This window comes from Apteryx mantelli, chromosome 3 (genome assembly GCF_036417845.1).
Source record: "Apteryx mantelli isolate bAptMan1 chromosome 3, bAptMan1.hap1, whole genome shotgun sequence".
In the NCBI taxonomy this organism is placed as follows: domain Eukaryota; kingdom Metazoa; phylum Chordata; class Aves; order Apterygiformes; family Apterygidae; genus Apteryx; species Apteryx mantelli.
The window spans coordinates 21912095-21928975 of NC_089980.1; the positions used below are offsets into that span (position 1 = coordinate 21912095).

Sequence of the window (16881 nt, forward strand, 5' to 3'; positions counted from 1 at the left end):
AACTTTTAGAGCAGTTTATATGTTTTTGCAAATCATCAGCTTTTAGGCTTTCAGTTTTCTACAGTTAATCCAGAGGTATAGGGTCAAAATGTATGAGCCTTAGTTTTGCATTAACACTATAAACCATCAAAACAACTCGTTAGCTATGATTCATCTATTTGTGCAGAAACAAGTAAATGTCAGTGCTGTCAAGAAAGGGAAAAGCTTATGATTAAGCTCTGGCTATATTCAGTCCTCATAATATCCACTTTGAGATAGCATTCAAATGCATTTTTAAAAGATTCAGCACTTGATTTTCCATCCACCTCATTCAGACAGTATTGCACAGTATTAACACAGAAGAACATTTATGCAGAAACACATACCTTTACATTCAATATCGTTGTAAGAACGTTTTGTAATTAATTATAAAGCAGAAAAATGTTTCAAAACAAAATGGTAAAGGATAATTGGAATAAGCATACAAAACAATTCCGTTTAGACAAATATAGACACCAAGCCCAAGGATATTCTACGTTCAAAGGAAAACGCATGCATAGTTCTCTGTTGTCTTATCTGAATGCTTCAAGCATTGAAAGTCTTTACCTTTTTGCTGCATGAATTTTTGATCTCCTCTCAAAGAGAAACAGGGAAACCACCCAGTTTTACAGCATGTACTGAATAACTAAGCAATCCATATCATGACCCCACTAGGAGAACCTCCAAATATGTCCTGTCCATCAATAAAGACCATGGAGGGAACCTCTAACCAAGAATCATGTTAGGATGCTCAATTTACATCAGGGTCACCTTTATTTGTCCAAGTGTCAGTAAGGATAAAGCAGTAGAGCAGATAGGGCCCACTACACAGATCATCTTCCGGTCTCATGGGGAAAGGCTCTCAAATGAGGAAAGAGCTCTGAAATTAATGCAATCTGAGTTAATAACAACAATAATAAAAATGAATACAGTACTTGCAATCATTTCAAGACTATTACACCCTTGGGTATTTTGAGTGTGGAATTAAGTCATTTATTTAAGGTATCATGTAACAGCTCTAGAACCAATAAGCACAGATATTTTATTTATTTTCTGATACACCAATGTGTTTTGCATGTAGATCTCTAGCGTCCTACCATGTCATGAGTGCAGAACAACAGCAAGTAGTAATCATCTTAACCCTAATTAATTTACTGCCAAATGAGCACTGCACCTAGAAGGAAATAAACTGTAATTTTTTCCTGGAAGACCACATTACACATATGGGACAAATTGTTACCTTATCTGATTTGTATCTATTATCTAACCATGCAGAGTCTTACTATAAAGGAACCCAAAATAATTCTAAAAATATCCAATTGCTTTTGCACATAAATACTGTGTCTTTCTCTTTGGAGAAAATCCTTCTGAGAGAAATAGCCAAGTTGCTTAAGGCTTGTTTTTGTTACATCTCACATGGACAGGCCTCAAACACTCATTGCTGTTTAATCAATTTTTAGATCTCCTTTCTCAAAATATCTACAAGCTCAACCAAGTTCTGTTGCTGGTCCTTTGATATGTTGGTATTTTCCTTGTGTTACTTCATATAACAGAACAAAGTCTGACATTAGTGCTGAATCTCATAAATCATCAATTTAACAGTTCTGTTTCCCCCACAAACGCATTTCTTTGAGGAGAAAAAATACAGGCTGTATGAAAGTCCCCATTTTAGCTTAAAATCTTCTCATACTGTCCTTACTGTTTTCATAAAGTAATGGCAGGATTACGCTCTGCTTCTGAGGCACAGAAGGAGTGACTTCTATTTATATGCTAGCTGTTTTGGTTTTTTTTTTAATTTAAAAAAAACATATAAAGAGTCAAAATCAAAAATGAAATAAAATGAGAATTCAATATTAACTCAATAGTATTGACTCTGGAACAAAAGAATGATGATAACGTGCTTGACATGTACAATCCTTATTGTTTTTCTTCACCTCTTCAAAATACTTTACTAAGGAAATGGCCAATACTGTAATACAAAGACCAGCATACAGAACATAAAAATCTAAAAATAGCTTTCCAATAATATCCAGTGATTCAGCATGTTAGAAGAAATTACACAGATTTCACAAATATCAGTGCTTGTCACGTTGCAAGAAATTTCACTATTAATTTCTTAGAACACTAATTACTGTTTTTATAATGGCCAAATCAAGCCAGCATAGGTATCTCTCTCTAAAGAGAATCAAGCTATCTTATCTATGTATTGTGCCTATTAACTGAATAATGAAAGTTAATTCTTAGGTGGGGGAAATTTGGTACTTGCACGATATAATTTCTGTAGTAACAAGGGTTTATGCACTGCATCTAATAGGCGTGCACATGGATGCCAAATACTAAGAGAGCAACAGACCTATCTGTCTATCTAGTCTTAGGCAAAGGCTTTGCTCTTTCCTGCAGCAATGTCTTTAAGACAGCAGCAAAGAGAAGAACGTGGAAGTATGCAGTCCTCTAAAGAAATCTCTCCAACCGTTCCCATTGTTCTGGCCTATTATTTCAATTCGCGTATCAAGAATATGCCATTGAGCTTCTCTCCAACGGGATTTGCATATCCCCTATTAGTAGAAGAGTGATCATGGCAATGTATATTGAGATTTGTAAACACATCCCCATAGTCCTTACCTCAACATTTTGTGTCCTCTCTGAACTGTCAGCCTGTTTACAAATTCCTGCAGGAAAGACTTGACTATTGCTAGCCTCTCTACTTTTCCCTCAAGTACTGTGGAAAGGATTTCTGTGTGGTAGATATCATCATGGAGAAATGCAAATCCTTCCATTTGTGCCACTGCTGTCCCCAGAGGGCGCATTGCATTGCTGCCCTTCATTTCCCTGAGGCCACCTGGTTTTAGGGTACAGAACAATTCAGAAAGGGGGAGAAGGAGGACAGGAATGAAGAAAAGCAGATTCCAGTCCTTTTTGACTGAAAAACAAAAGTCTACAGTCCTACTTTTGCTACAGACAGCCCAGGAAACCTCCCTTGCTCTCCCCCTGGAGAGGCACTTCAAAAGAGCCAGCATATATATGTTGACCCTAGGGTAATGAAGACACTTCTTGCATGCCAGCCTGTGTCATGGGTTTAAGTAGCCTGTTGGGTCTTGAGTTGCCCTTATCTCACCTGGGTGAATATAACCTGCACTAAATTAATTTTCTCAGAGAGAGAGAAAAAAGAGGATCAATATTTATTCCAGGATCAAAATGCTTTTCACTTAAAGAGCTCAGCAGTCAAGAAAAATGAGGAGCAATCATTTTGTTCCCACGACAAACAAAAGCTTCCTTGCCAGGAGACACGGTATATTGACAGTAGTCTGTAAGCAGAGTAGCTCGCATAGTAAGAGCATGGTATTTTGCTGCAGTGGATTTTTATTTGTTGACACTACTACTTTTGGCTTTTAAACAGCAATTAAAAAAATCAAAATATTTTACTTCACTATTTAATAATATCATTAAGATATTCACAATTCACAAGCACTTGAGAGAGATTTGGGGGGGGGCAAAATATTAGCTTTATTTAACATGTCCTAATTTAAATATCCAGGCCACAAGTAATGACTAAGAACTCATCAACCAATTCAACATGCAAGGAACAGAATGGATGGGGTTTGGGGAGAGGGCTACTTTTACTTTATTTTATTGCAATTAATTTGGGAGCACACCGAGCTACCACCAAAAATGTCACACCTAATTAACTTCCCTAGATAGTCTTTCTATTAACCATGGCAGGTCAAATAATTAAGGAACTGAAGGTGCCTTGGTAATGAGACCCAACACAAGGACACTAATCTACAAGGACACCAGTGCCTCCTTCCCGTACTACCTCACAGGCTTAGTAAGAGATCCTTGAAGGGTCAAATCTTTATGTCATGGAGGGAGTAATCAAAATGGTTTCTATCTGAACTGTATTCACTCGGCTTCTAAGAAAACTTCCAGTTTTCACCCTGTCATATCCATTTGTCACTGGGGGCTTGAGTCTGTTTCAAAAGATGTCATAAGCCAGCCTTGTCACCACCTGCTAGGTTACACAGACCTCAAAGGTAACCTTGTTAGCGCCGAGTAAATACAGCTTGCATTAGCCACCCACAGATTTCTACATGTATGAACAGCTCTGGACCTGCGGTTCATAAAATGGCAGGAGCAAAGGGCAATAAATGGTTGATTAAAGACCAGCTCTCCACAGTTTGTCACACGTTTCAGAACATGCTTTAAACACCAGTGACAGCAGTGTTTCCTCAAAGATATTGAACACATCTATTTCTTTCCAATGGTCCTTAATCACACAAAATATAACCCTTTGTATAACATCGCACCCTGAGGGAGTATATTTCTTTCTTTTGGTTTTTGGGATTATTTCCGATTGTTACTTTAACTCGTTCTTCAGAAAAATAGCATCTCTAAAAGTGGTCAGTGAAAATAAATAGCAACGTTGATGCAATGAACTTGCTCTTCAAGAAGCAAAGTGATTGAGGCTGAGCTTACTGTATCCTCTAAGTGCAAAGTAACGGCTAGGCCTGAAGATGATTTGATGTTATATTATTGGACACTAAAAAATGGATATTAATGTGGATTGAGAAGACAGTGAATACAAGATTTAAATATAACCCAAAGTACTATTTTATTTATTTTATTTTAACAGGGGTTATTATTATTTTTACAGAGTTTATTGAACCTCAGGAAAGCCCCTTAGCTGAAAATAGGTGGGGATTAAGAGCATACTTTAGAGAAGCATAATCTATGCTTCTTGCTCTGTTCTTATTCTTCCCTTAGTATTCATCTATGCTCACTGGGGATTTGGATTGTTTTTTTTCCCCCCACCATTCTGGAAACACAGCAATAGCTTCACACATGGAGAGGATGGTGCAAGCTCCTAGTAAATCTCCCAGCCCCCTAAATTCATTTAATATAAAATACTCAAATTGAGGATGTAACAGACACCCAAAGTGCTAAAAAAGTACGCTACATTTGATCTTTGCCAAGTGGTTAAGAAGCAATATGCAAGTCAGCAGACTTGAAGATTTCTTCATCTGACTCAGTGCGCACCTTGACACTGAATCATGGTAAGACTGTAGCAACAACTATGTAGATTTATCATTCAGATTCATTTCAGGAAGCTGAAGACAGACTACAGACGCCAAATAACTCACTCCAGGAATTCAGTGAGATAAAATTCTGCACACAGTGCAACTGTAGGAGCCATCCTATGCATTTTTTACCACTGCTGGTCTACAGATAATGTCTGCAGGACAGGAACTTGAGTAAGCTAATGATGACATGTCCAGCCTTCCAAAATATTCCAGTCTTGGTCTGATATTTCTCTATGATCAACTACAAAAAAAAAAAAAAAAGGCAGCCCGCCCCACTCCTTCAAACACTTAAGCAATCTTCTGATGTTTGAATCATTATGGAGTTATTTCAGAACTTTCTCACCATGGATTAGAGGAATACAAATCTCCGCTACTCTCAGACACATGTGGGAGTCTTACAAATTTCATGTATTTGCATGGGGTTTGAGAAGGGACAGAAAATATATCATAAAATTCTAAAAAGTTGAGAGATGTTTTAATAAATAACATGCTAAGGCCAGAACTGTATGCTGCTGCGCATCTTCTTAACACTTGCTGCGTTCACTACGATATTTTACATGCTAATTCCAAAACTAAATCTCAGTCTTTTTAAAGCATAATTTTTAATCACTCTGCTTTATCAATTTCTAGAATAAATTAATACACGAAACGTCCACACACAAAGAAAACTAAGATAATAGTGCTAAAGCTTTTTTGTGCCTTTTTGTGAAACTGCCTTTCAAAAAATCACCTGTGTGAGGACTAAAAATGTCTTTTCAAGTGAATGAGCAGTAACAAAAGATGTTTGAATAACTTGCATCCAAAAAAAAATCTTAAAAATAATTTACATTTTCAAGAATACTTTGTAAAAAAGCTTAGTAAACTTGATATTCTCCAGTTTGCATTTTCAAACATTAACTATAACCACTAATTATTTACAAGACCAGAACAGTAGGTCAGAGTAAAAGGCAATGTATTCTCACAAGGGAAATATCTAGCTAATATACTGAGGTTGATATTCTAAACTGCACAAGAAAGCCAGCCAACTACAAGGCAACTGTCTTTTAATAACAAGTATTCAGTGAATCAGTGTCAGCGAATCTACTGGATTTTAATGAGTTAAAATATTTTGTTAGTATAGCTTTGTTCTTTATTTTAATCACCTTTCCCTAAGGTGCTGAACAACATTTAAGCATGTGCTTAATTTGCTATTGAAGTCAACAGAACTTTCAGTGAACAGTAAAAGTTAAATGTGTGCTTAATGAGATTTGCTGAATCAAAATGCGTAAAAGCCTATGTGAGCAGATTTCGATCCCAAAGGCATTAGTCAAGTCCACCCTGAGCTTCCCAAAAGATAAAGGGCCTCCAAAATGAGAATGAAAATGTTATAATAATCATGACATGACTACTGCACATCAGTCTTTCTGAAATACTTGTACTGCAAAGTATGTACCAGACTTTACAGTCCTTTATAGTAGGAGGGGAAAAAAAATCCCTTGAATTTACCCTGAAACACTAATTGAAAGCTTTGTGGAATTCCATTTGGCATCTGTTTGGCATCGCAGTTAAGCGATGCCCTTTGACATGAGACAACTGTTGATTTGTCTCATATTTCTTTCAAACAGAAAATGTAGCACAATTAATATGTTTTAATTACGGAGGGCAGGACAGAATGGATGGATGGAGCTAAAATGCATGTTTAGCTATCTGTTCCTCTGTGAAAAAGAAGAAACTTAATCCAATATTAGTATCTCACTTCCTCAATCATTCAGACAGACTGCATAATCCTCTTCAAACCTGCATATAAACATCTGCATCACACTAGATGATACTCACTCTCAGATTAAATTAAATTATCTGCATGCCTCTAAGCCCCTTTTCATTACAAAAAAACCCCTACTATTTCTTTGTAGTGTGGAGGAGTTTAGTTTAACAAATAACTCAATGATCTTTGAATGTAACATACAAAATAGAACACTGCTCTTTATTAAAATATTTTGCATGACATTTAAATAGCTTAACAGAACATTTAATTGAATAACAACTAATAAATGTTTTCCTTGGCAGTAAGTATACCAAACAAAAAGATTTGACTCCAAGAGCAAAATTCTTCAGATTCCTCGCTTACTGTAAACGTATTGGTAAGTCAGATTTGAACGTTATCTCCTTCTTTTCTAGCTTATGTGGAAGATTTGGTTCTAACATCAAATGTGAGACAGACTTTTTTCTGTCCAGAAAAACTAACGACGTATTGGGAAAACATTTAGCAGTTTCTTTTAATGACATACTAGCATCAATACTTCATCTAGGATGCTGTCAAAATTGGCACCCAGAGTTTAAAGACAAAATCCTGAAAGTTTAAATTTTGAATGCACCAAAGGGCATTTAAACTGTCATTTCAATAGGGCAGTCATTAGCATGGAAAGAGTTAACCTTTCCTCCTCTTTCTAAAAGTAAAAAAGGCTAGGAACAGCTGTCACTCAGGTGATGAATACAAGCTGCCAGCCTTTTAAACAGCAGGTACAGCATTTGAGCTCAGAATTAATTAGCATTCAAAAAGCCTAAACACTGCTTGATAACTCTGCAAGATAATTTTTGCCCCTTCCTGCAAATTAATACTGCTATTAAGATGAGCAAGGACACAATGCATTTTGTAATTGTACCCTTTAAACAAAGTTTCACAAATGACAAAGTAGAGCTTCTAACCAAGAATGCACCAAGGAAAATAAAGCATTACTGCAAAAAACACACCAGAATTCATCTTTACAGTTTTTGCTGTGTATTTTCCACAGTATTTTGAACACACATATAATGTGAATTCCCAGGTAAATGCATGAAATGCTTTCTCCACATGAGCACAGACTTTTTAAAAGTTCAAGTTTCTAAATGTTTAAATAGTAACTATGTCTCAAAAGTCTTCAGACAACTTCCATACAAGAGCCCCTTTTAATATACACACGTATGCTGAAACTACGAGTCAGCAAGAGATTATCCTTTAAGCATCTTAAAAAACAAGGTCTCCACCAAACGCTGTTTCAGCACTGCATCAGTCATACCAACCTGGTGTGAGAAACCTTCTTCCCATTTATATCATTTGATTTAAATCACGAGCATATTTTAAAAGCCCCAAAATGATTGATGTCAGAATTTTAATGATGTTTAATAAGTGGCCATCTGTCAACAGTCAAGGGGTAAAAAAAAAGCAGCACATTATTCGTCCCCAAAAGATTAGAAATATTGATGCTAATTAAAAAGCACATTACCATTATCTCAAAGCGATGTCTAAACACTAATCAGCCTTCAAGTCCAGCAAAGGCAGGGGAGGGGGCTGGGCCTACAGACATGAGAATTTCCCCAAATGGGTCATTTGCGTTGATAATCTCTGCCTTGGTTTGTGATCTTGTACAGATCTGAACTTAGCAAATATTAGCTGCACGGAAACTCCTGAGTGCTCAGACAAGCATTTAAACCCTGACCTGAAGTATGAAAGAGTTATTTATTTTTAACCCATGTCTTCTGAAGAAACTTTTGGCACATTTTTACAATGAATTGTGAAAGAAGAGAAATACACTAAACGTGGCATTCCATCATTATTTATTTTTTCCATTTTCCATACACAGTCTTTCAAAACAAAGTGAGACTTGGCATTATGGTGCCTGGACACCTAATTAATTGCATCAGTCTAAACTGCAATATACTAAGTATTTTTAGTTGAGAAATGGATTGACGTCACATGTGTGTAAGGCACTTGCATGGCTGAGTTATGACTGAAGCCCGCACATGACTCAGTGCAACAAAATCCAGGCGTACGGTGCCTGCAGAAGCACTTTTCACTGCTGGGGCCTGGCTCAGGCCCGGGGCTACGGAGGAAGAAGCTACATAAAGGTAGGTAGCTCGGGCTGCTGCTAATGTTTGCCAAGCGCTCTACCTTCAAAATTAATAGTCAGTTTATTACCTTTTAAAATGTGATTATTTATCGACATTTCCATAATTCATCGTGATCAGAATCTCTTTTGTGCAAACGCACCTCCAACGAATCGCAAAATACGTGCTTCACCACTGAACAGCAGCGGCCAGCAACCTGTAACATGCTTTATCCCATGGTACATAAAATGTTGCCAACATCCTGGGTTTTTATCACTCGCAGAGAGGTGAAACTATAGGACATTGGCAAACGCTTTCCTGCCCTTGGCATATGAGAGGTGTGTAAGCAAGGTGTGACTGATCCCACCTCCCGGACTTAGATATGGTCCCGGAAACCGTATCTCTAGACCTGGATACAGCACTATTGACTCTATGAGCCTGGTTCACCCGCTCACGGACCTTCGGAGGCCAACCGAGCAGCTTGGCGAGGCCAGCGGCAAGGGGCAGGGGGGTGCAGAGCACGGCCGAGCTGCTGGGAGGGAGGCCCAGACCCTGGGCACAGGTGTGGTGGGAGCTCAGAGGAACGGCAACGTGGCTGGGAACATCACATCGTGTGTAGGGAAACGTGGCAAGCTGAGAAGGGCCGCAGCAGTTGCTGCGGGGAAGCAGAGCCACCCGGACAAGCGAGGCCTGGGGCCACAAGTACCCATGCATAATTAAGACTAGTCATTTTTTCACAGTCTTTTTAACTGCAAACTTTTTCACCTGTAACTGCCACTATCAAATTACTGTCTCCCCAGCGCAAAGCCACCTCTAGTCTTCCTCCTCAGTCCAGAGAATCCATTCATCACTGTCAAGCAAAACATATTCCTATTTTTATGTGTCATTTTTAAGCCACCGCTTCCCACAGCCATGACCCCTGATCCTGATTTTCCCTCCTCCACTCCCTCACCGTACGCTCACAGCCCTCCACTATCTCCTCCCTAAGAAATATTAAAAAGCTTAAGAAAGATGTCCCTGGTTTTGATTACCCTCTTCCGATCGCGCTCCTTGATCTTCAGCATAAACACTTCAATCATTCTGGCATTTTCATTGACTCAAATTAAATGCAGAGCCAGTAATTATTTTGCAGTCCCCTTGCCCTTCCCTGCACAGGGCTCCTGGCTCGCACAATGACAAAGTATTACCTCTCAGATACTTCAACGGCTTCAGACACGCTTTGGAGACAAACCTGACGTGCGGGGACTCTTCAGCGAGCCTCGCGGGGCTCACCCAGTACCAGTTATCGGCAATCACAGTGCTCTTCTGCTGAGCTCCAGTGCGCAAACCTGAGGTGAGCCACACAGCTATACAATTTCTCCACTGACCAGCAGGTTCCTCGGGGTGATTATGAGTGCTAGGTACAAGATCCCAGGTATTTTGCAGCCTGCTAAGCATAAATTCCGTGGAGTTGGCGCCAAAAGGGAAATTTGCAGCACTTTGGAGGTAAATTCAAGACGGAAAGTTTAAACAGATGTACAGAAATGAACAAATACCATCGGCATACAGTTTTACGTACACGATTCGCTTCAATATTCACTACATTTGTTTTAAACCGTTGCCACATTTTTGATTCTTTGTGCTTCACAGATTTGCCTCCTGACTCTGTGCAATGACTACATTTTATAGTTGTCAAAGAAGAAGCGGAGTGTATTAAACGCTGGATAATTGTAAGTTGGGGCATATGGCACTAAGGAGACTGTAGGAGTTAGTGGGAAGAAGGGGGGTTCGTTTCGATTTTTTCAAGAGTCCGGATATGACTAAAGCTTTTTCCGGTGGGCAAAGAAAAATATCCCTTTTTTCTCCACAATTTGAAAAGTTGCTTGCTTTTTGGGGGGAGGAGGGAAGGGGAGAGAAGAGAAGGAAAAGAAGGAAGGATAGCATTTATTATAATTTACACAAATAATAATAAACCTCCCTTTTGCTCCTCTTTTTCTATCTTAATACTTGCTCAAACAACTCATGTTACACCAAGGTTTCTGCAAAAAAAGAGGAGAAATGAGCTAGCTGATGTGCAAACATGTCAGCCTTCATAGCTCACATGCATTGAAATGACAGCACAGTTCGTTCATCTCAAAGGTATTGCTTCAAGCTGATTGCTGACTCAAGACAACAACACAACTCTGGTCACAGCGAGTTTCTGAGTATTTTCTCTGCAGCTGCAGGGTACAGAGGGTTTTCTGTTTGTTTTGCTTTCCCCCCCCTTTTTCATATGAAACCTCAGACTCTGAAGTGCAGTCTGGCAGCGCCAGGCCGAGTTCCCTGCCAGTTTCCTAGGGCGCAGGCCCACTAACAACACAAAGGCCTGACTATCTCCTGGCCCACTAAATACGCAAAATTTTGCACCGGGATCTTCCGTCAAACATGAGTTTTTATCGCTTGGTTGCAGCTACTCCTCCCCACCGACCGGGGCTCACCCGTAAGAAGCCTGCTGGCGACAGGCTAGGCCCCGCGCGCCCCGTGACAAACCCCGAGGCGTGCCGCGGCTCAGGGCGCCCAGGCTGCCGAGAGCGCCGCGGAGGCAGATCAGAAAGGTCGCGCTTGCACACCAAGACGCTCAGGGAAGGCGAGGACGGGAGAGACCGAAGGCGGTCAGGGAAGCCCGGACGCAAGAATTTCATTCTGGGCGCGTAAGCAGCACAGAGCGTTCCCGGGACTTGTATTCCTGAGCGCCTCACCTGCCAGGCCGAGCTATCGGGCCTGTGATTACCGCTGTCACGCTGGAAAGCTGCCCCAGGCCATGCTTGCTTCATATTCAGCAATTTTAAACAGCTTTTTCCTAAGCTTTACAGGCTAGCATCGTATAACTCACTCTCTAGGACCTGGCCTTTCTTTTCCCCTCTGCTTTTCTGTCCCTGGTTCCATTTTACACTTGTTTACTTTGCCCAAAATATCGAAAGGAAGCTCATGAGGCAGCGAACCTGTGCAAACGCTTCTGTCAGGTGTGAAGTGTCAGAGTCTTCCCTTGCTTTCTCAGAAGGAATAAAGGAAATAATCTCGACGAGAGCTGTCTGTTCTCCCACTTACTCGTTTGTGCCACACGCCTGGTAAGACTCCAGGCCTCGCCTCCTGCCCCCTTAGGCTACATTTAACGTGCAGTCTGGAGGCAAGGAAGGAAGGCAACAGAAACTGGTGAGCTTTCCAGCATCCTGCAGGACCTGCACGGAGCTCTTCTGCAAGCTGCTATTACGCTGCATGACAGCTTGCCTCCACTTTCCCAGGGAGAGGGCTTCGTTTCCATCTCATTGACAGGGAAACGAAAAGTGCACTTAAATTCACCACATGGACAATTGACACCTTGGGAGAGTCATTTCTTCCAGTTATCCTGGATTTTAAACCCGTTCCCACGCTGCTCTCGGGGCTTCTCTGAACTCTGGCAGTGCTCTGTAAAGCCGGTGGCTACAGTTCACTTACTGCCTATACACAGACACACACACACACACTCTCTCTCTCGCGTACAGAGAGTGAAACCATGTAAATAAGTATTATGGGTACTTTGAAAAGGAGTAGTTTATCTATTCTGTCCTTGGACCTATTAGATGGTGAAGCAGAACGACACAGCTAGTACAGCAACAACCTGTTGGCGCACATACAGCATCATTTGAAATCCTTCAGGACTTAGCATCTTGTAAAACCTAAATTAAGAAGAATTATAAAATCTATTTATCTTTCATTATTTTTTAAATAATGCTATTATTTGCATTATATCATTTAGAATTATTTAGTGGCATAATCAGTTGAGACATCTGAAGCATATACAATTTCACCTTGGGGCTTTCTGCCAAAATGCTGGTGTGGCAAAACCGCCAAAGGAAATTTACAGTTAAGTAAATACTGCTGCAGGCACTTCAAAAAATCCATACACGCAAGTCTATTAATATTAAGTTTCTTATATACAAAAATTCTAAATGAACAGGAGGCATTCATTAATAACATGCAGTAATGGACAAAGATTTCTCCTCATGGGCTCTATACATCCTCAAATAATAGCAAGACAAATACTTTTTCTTTTGTGAACATTTGGGTATTTCCCCTCTTTGTGACGAAACACTTGGACCTAACTTTTGTTATGAGTATATTAATGATTGTACAATGCATACATGCAATGAAATAGGAATTTATTTTATGCTCCCTTTCATATGTTCACAGCAATATAAATTTAGATTTATTATATAATTACTAAATAAACTTAAGGCACATTTGTCTGTGGAAAGCATACAGGGAACACCCAGATTACTGAATGGATATTAGTTGTTTGGCTAAGCGGAATTAGGCCACAGGCACTCTACACACCTAGCAATTAGGTGAGGTCCTGAGGACTTAAGAAAAGGGCACCTGAACAGATTTCCCCACCTGCTTCCAGAACGGCTGGTCAATCAGCCCACTGCCAGTTAAACAAATTAAAAAAAAAAAAGTTTTAACTGACATTAGCTACTAGCTGTTCAAAGAGAAAACAAAATGAGCAAACCTACATAACTTCCCTTCTTGTCCAAGCAGAGAAACCAGCACGCACTGTCTTTTTCCAGGTACAAACACATGTCTCTGAACAGTAACCCTGTTTCTCCTAATTAATTGGTTTTATGTGCTTATATGCCAGTAACTTTAGTTGAATTTAGAAACCTGTTTAATTCTTTTTTTTAACTGAATACAGAAGTAAAAGCACTTAAAGACACCTTACAAGTGAACCAGATCTCCTGCAGAAAGATAATAGCCTAAAGAATAAGCAGAATTGCACAAGCTCCTTTGCACAAGCATAGACTTGGGCTTTCCAAGGCCTCTGGTGATCTAAACAAGTCTACTGGGTCTACGTGGTATGTAAACAAATTAACATTTTTTTAAAACCTCAGTCTACAAAACCTTTCTGTTCAAACCCAGATGAGCTGCACTGGCAGCTGTTGAAGTGGTGACACTCCCATTCTACACTGGAGCTAAGGAGTGGTTTCTTTTAGGACAAAAACCCACCCCCTGAACACTGCTAAAAACAGCCTCAATTTGTTAAATATATTATGAACTGCGAAGAACATGCACAATGGCATTCTTCCTCTTCATCCTGTAGCAAGGCACGATCAAGTTGCAGATGATAAACTGAGTCAAGAATAACACAAATCAGTCTACTTCCCAGTAAGCGAACAAGTTACGCACATAACCCATTTCCTAGCTATTCCTAGCACACTGTACAAGCATTTTAAGATGTGTCTCACAGGGCAGTTCTTCTAATACCTTTAATTAAAACACTACCAGAAGTTATAATGAAAAAGGATTAATTTTTTTTTAATAGACTAAAACCTCAAGCTCCTGTTATTTTACATTCTGTTAAAAAGGAAATGAACAACGAAGCCACATTTGGGGATTTAAGATAATCTCAAGATTTTAAGTTGAAGGGCGGGAAAGGGGCTTCCTTTTTAAATTTGCTTTTAACAGATACAAGCCTTGTATTTCTTTATTATTACAAAGACTCTCGTTAAAAATTTCACCCTTCTAATCTCTCTCAACATTTGGGCACAAGCTGCTCTTCCCCAACACAAGTGACAAATGGAGGCCCCTGCTGACTAAAAGGAAGCCAGTTAATAATTGTCTTTATTGGCATTCCTGGCAGTCATTTCACACCCTCCGGATTTTGCTCTGAACGCAAAATCTTTCCTATCGTCCTGTTTTTTGTGGTGTGCAGCGTACTAGTGTGGGTCCACTTAGAAAAAGAAGCAAACAGAGCAAAGGGCCATCTCTCGGCAAGAGACTGAACTTGGCCTGTTTGGATTTTTTTTTTGATTAAGTAAACTGGAAAGCCAAACTGAAATCCCAGCACGGAGCAGCACGTTGATGCCAACAGGAGCATCATCAACATCAGTAGATCTATACATTAAAAATCTGGTACCTAAGAAACTGAAACAGAGGGCAGAAGTAGCAGATTGTCTTCTACGATGACAGAACAACACCATATATACTGTAGTCTGCTGTAGTGTTCCATAAAGCATCTGCCAACAGCAGAGACAAACCCTGAGCTCAATTCCCGACGCCTGATCAGGGTGCTGTAACTGTTACAGCTTCGTGTGCCCCTGCTCCTTCACAGCCTTGCCTCTTCCGTCCTCCTCCCCTTGAGCTCCAGCCCATCGCTCTGGCAAAACGCAGCTGTAAAACTTTAGCACGTCTACCGAGCATGAGACAACAGGCGTTTTCAGTGCCTCGTAACTCTGAAGAACCTAGGTAGATTTTTTACAAGGAAAACCACAAAAACATAAGCCCTTAATAATTTTCAAATCCTTGCCCAAAGAATGAGCTCTGCTTCCCAATAAAACAGAAAGTTTGGGGAGCGTTTTCATATGGACAAAAGAGCATTCTTCTTTACTCTTGTTCTCATAAATGGCCTGACTGTTTTCAGATGAACTTTTCAGGGAAGAAAAGAAAAAAAAAAAAAGGCATGCTGGAGCACACAACAGGCATAAAAAAAATCTCAATCCAAACATGAGAAACACAAAGAAGTTATGAGCAGCTGAGAACAGGATTTCAAAATGAAAAGTAATAAACAATGTAAGGCAAAAAAGCTACCTGCTCCACCCACAGTTCTTTATGTTACTAGAGTACTTGGAGGCCTGAACTAACACACGGTTGCACGCCAGGAGCTGTGAAACACTAAAGTCCCTGCTCTGAAAAGAAATATATTATCATGTATTAAAATTATACCCCAATAATACTGTAGCACAATTCCAATGAGAGTCTAAGTGTAACTGTGCCATAAAAAGAACTATGTTCCACTTGCAAAAAAAAAAAAACCAACTGGCTTGAGATCCAGCAGACTGGAACAAATGTGGGATCTAACTAAAACATGGTATCAGACTGAATATCAATTCAATCCCACTGCCAATATATTTTGCACAATCATTCCATCAGGTCGTATCGACCAGGAAAAGGATGCATATGTGTGCAAGCCTGTATTATACACACACCTCTTCAGGAGAGAATACCTATGCAGGATGGATGGCTACAGACAGTATTTCTAATGGCCTTTTTAATTGGCACTATGATGATTAATTGGCGCCTTCACAAAACTCCAGGCATTCTCATTACCAACCAGCATGATGTCCAGGCACACTGTGTGGGTGACCATTATTACTAAATAGTCACCAGATCATGAGACACAGATAAGATAAATTTCATACAAGTCTATGAACCCCAGAAATTGAAGCCTACTACTGAGAGAGCAAGAAAATGCCATTTCTTACTTAATATGTTATTTCAGCAGTGCCCCTATGCGCAAAGAAAACAGAAAAGGCCTTACCAAAAGAAGATATTAGAAAGAATAGGCTACATATGTAACAAAGATTAAATAATCTATACAGTATTTCTTGCCGTTGCAAGAAGGCTATTCTAGTTATCCCCATAGACAAGAACAGGAGTTGGCCAGGCTAATTTGATATCACATATCAGCAGTTGTTGGGAAAAGAGCAGATATTGATAGCAGCTGCCATTGACAAAAATACTGTAATGACCTAACTGCTGCTGCTTTTTGCTGACATAAACGACTGACATGCTTCTTTTTGCACAAGACTCAACCATCACTCCCTTCAATCAATTTTATGGGAGGAAAAAAAAATCAGTCTGCTTAACCCATCACTGACAACTTTATAACTCTTACTTGAGCAGCTGAGACAACCACAGAAATGAGATGTGCAGAATGAGACAAGAAGAGACAACACGAAGACCTTGCGTATTTCCGCATTTGCTGTATTGCTGATTTTTAGGTTTAGGAGTAAGACGCATTAGCAGTTTTAGTTATAAGGTATATGGTTATACAGTCTCTCTCATTCCACAGGACCTCAAGTTCCTTTTCAAAGTGTAAAGTTTCCCCTGTGATGTAAAAGCAAAGTCCAGCTGATACATGATACAAGGTAGAGAACATCTGGTACCT

At 39.7% G+C, this 16881-nt stretch overlaps 1 protein-coding gene and 1 pseudogene across 1 annotated transcript in view; both read right to left on the reverse strand.

Moving 5' to 3' along the window:
• MACROD2 (mono-ADP ribosylhydrolase 2) overlaps nt 1-16881 on the reverse strand; it is a 903624-nt gene that overhangs the window by 470728 nt on the left and 416015 nt on the right. The gene's annotated exons all lie outside the window — the stretch shown is intronic.
• Nucleotides 4845-5004, reverse strand: LOC136991718 (U2 spliceosomal RNA; annotated as a pseudogene).